Consider the following 3,527-nt stretch of genomic DNA (forward strand, 5'->3'; position numbering starts at 1 on the left):
GTTCATTAGTCAGCCTTAGAGAAGAACAGTAAATAATGACTTTTGGTCCAGTGCTGAAAAGTGGTGAGTGCCTTCGACTCCTATGAAGTCCAGGGGCAGTTGAAGGTACTTAATCCATCACAAATGATGCTCAGCACCTCACAGGATAGGGCCCTAATTATGTGAACTTTGCAGGAGAGAAAATAAAAACAGCATTAACATGGACAGAGGAAAATGGATATTGCCCTATAATATTGCCTAACATCAGTGCACGTTTAGAAACACTCACTAGCCGAAATTGCCATTTAAAAAAGAGTATGTTTTCTGTGGTTACCATTGACAAAGCCCAAGAATAAGTTACCTCAGGATTTACCACTTTCTCTGTGCTCACCACCAAAGCCTCCTTTATCTGGAATCCCCAGGGCCTGGTTACAGGAGCAGAGGGAGGAGGCGTTGGGGAAATGCTGACCTAATATTTGGTGTTATGTTAACCATTTTTGAAGAAGTGCTTAGTTCTTCTGAATGGTGTTTTTTCGTGTGTGTGTCCTTTGATAGGACATCATCCCTTTTGCTTTTCTGCACTGAATTTTAGAATCTAATTATTATTCAAATTCAAATTTTGAGACCATAGTAATAGAATTAATATATTGATTTATTTTTTTCACTCTCATCCCACAGTACTACAATGCATCCTTACTTTGTTGTATCAGCTGAATTATGGGATTTCACTACAAACCAAAACCTAAGAAAGAAAAAGGTAACCCAGATCTGTCCTTCTCTCAAGCTGGAATATCCCAAGGGAGTGGTCATTTGTAGCCATTGAAACCTTGTTCATACCAGACATTTCCCAATGTTGCTAACACTATTTCAGTTCCACCAATGATGACAACAGTGGGGGCCCTAGCATAGGCAGACCATTAGCTGCCACTACCATTTTTAATAAGTGTGTAATCTAGTCCAGTGGCTCTCAACCTTTCCAGACTACTGTACCCCTTTCAGGAGTCTGATTTGTCTTGTCTACCCCCAAGTTTCACCTCACTTATCAACTACTTGCTTACAAAATCAGACCTAAAAATACAAAAGCGTCACAGCACACTATTACTGGAAAAATTGCTTACTTTCTCATTTTTACCTTATATCCACTGGAATATAAATATTGTACTCACATTTCAGTGGATAGTATATAAAGCAGTATACACAAGTAAATGTATGAAATTTTAGTTTGTACTGACTTCAGTAGTGCATTTTATATAGCCTGTTGTAAAACTAGGCAAATATCTAGATGAGTTGATGTACCTCTTGGAAGACCTCTGTGTACCCTGGTTGAGAACCGCTGATCTAGTAATATTGAGATGAGGTCTAACTGACACATGATTGGCAGTCAGTACTCCTCTACAAGAGGGTACCCAGTGTTGCTAACATTGATGAAGCTGAAACAATGTTAGAAACTGTTTTTTATTGGTTTTTTTTGTTTTTGTTTTTGTTTTTAATTCTCTAGCATAGATGGGATGGATGATTGTGAGATTTCCATAAAGGACTTTTACCTGCTGGGTAAAATTCTGCCCTGTCCTAATTGTCTACAAATTGGCTAGTAGCTAATCCCACTTGATCATATCTAAAGCTTTCTTTGCATCACTGGAAAAAGCTCAAACTACAGTATCATTCATCTTTGTTCCTCATATCCTACAATATTCAAAATTGTTCAGGTATTATGTGGTAGGAAACACCCTTGGATGATAACTATTTGATTTGGTTAATAATTTTCTGCAAGGTTTTCTGTGATCTAGTTGGGTGTCTTTTAACCAGTATCTTACCATCTGTCTTAATTAGTATTTACTGGCCTATTGTTGTCATGTATCCTGGGGGTCGCTGCTGACTTTTCAAATTAAGATCACCAAAGGAACTGGAAATGGAAGAGACCTGTTGGGTCACCTACTCTGTCCTCCCATGTGCATTATTCATAATCTGTGTTAGAGATTCCAACTTCAGGGGAATACAAAGAACATTAAATAACATTGCAATTAACTAGTGTTTGAAATGCAAATAACATTGAGTATACTTCTCTTCCTTTAGGATCTGACTCTTGCTGCCTCCTATAAAGCACTTTTTTTCCCTTCTTTGACTGGGCTGTTAATTTCCTTTCCTTCATTCTTACCTACTTTTGGAACCTGAACATTTTCCAGGTATGTTCTTCCCAGGGGCATTCCAGCTGGAAGAAGCACAAAAAGCATTTGTGTGTGTGTGTGTGTGTGTGTGTGTGTATATATATATATATATATATATATATATATAAATAAAACTTCTTGAAATGTACAATTTATAAGTATATCTCTCTTCTAATTACTAGAGCTCTGTGAACTGTTCTGAGCCATTTCGCATGGGCACATTTTGAACAAGGAACCTAGCTTGCCTCTGGCTGAATCTCACTGCAAGCCCATATAGGGAGTCTTTTAATTCAATAGGACTGTGCCCATATACTCTGTCAGTGTTCACCGGTAGTGGCTATAGGGTGCAGTTTTAATGCAGCTGTACAGCTGTAATCTTAAGCAAAAAAAAAAAATCCTTCTTGGAATATACCAGATCTCTGCATGCATTAGGACAGCAGATCTGAGGCTCTAGTTCATGACCACTGATGGTCCACAGATAAAGACTCCTTTCTTCTTGCCATCTGTAAACTATCACATTAGAAGGAAATAAAAATCCTTTCTAAATATGCATTTTCTATATAAGAAATGATGGAGTAGTTCTTCGAGTGCTTGCTCATGTCCATTCCATGTTAGGTGTGGACATGCACCCGGGCTGGAAGTTTTTCTCTCAGCAGTATCCGTAGGGGACCAGCTCTGGCGCTCCCTGAAGTGATGCCTGCATGGCACTATATAAGGGCGGTCTATGGCCCATCTTCGACCTGCGAGACCTCAACAAGTACCTAAAGAGGCTAAAATTCCACATGGTGTCTCTGCTTCTGTCATAACTATAAAGGGAAGGGTAACAACCCTCCTGTGTACAATATTATAAAATCCCTTCTGGCCAGAGACACCAAAGTCCTTTTACCTGTAAAGGGTTAAGAAGCTCAGGTAACCTGGCTGACACCTGACCCAAAGGAGCAATAAGGGGACAAGATACTTTCAAATCTTGGGGGGGGGGGGGGGGGAGGGGGAGAGAAAAGGCTTTTGTTTGTGCTCTTTGTTTTGGTGTTGTTCGCTCTTGGGACTAAGAGGGACCGGACATCAATCCATGCTCTCCAAATCTTTCTGAACAAGTCTCTCATATTTCAAACTTGTAAGTAATAGCCAGGCAAGGCGTATTAGTTTATCTTTGTTTTTCTCAACTTGTGAATGTTCCTTTGTTAGGGGGAGGTATCCCTGTTTTGCTGTAACTTTGAAACTAAGGCTAGAGGGGGTTCCTCTGGGCTCTGAATCTGATTACCTTGTAAAGTTATTTTTCATCCTGATTTTACAGAGATGATTTTTACCTTTTCTTTCTACTAAAATCCTTCTGTTAAGAACCTGACTGATTTTTCCATTGTCCAAAGATCCAGGGGTTTGGGT

This window comes from Chrysemys picta, chromosome 1, assembly GCF_011386835.1.
Source record: "Chrysemys picta bellii isolate R12L10 chromosome 1, ASM1138683v2, whole genome shotgun sequence".
Lineage (NCBI taxonomy): Eukaryota > Metazoa > Chordata > Testudines > Emydidae > Chrysemys > Chrysemys picta.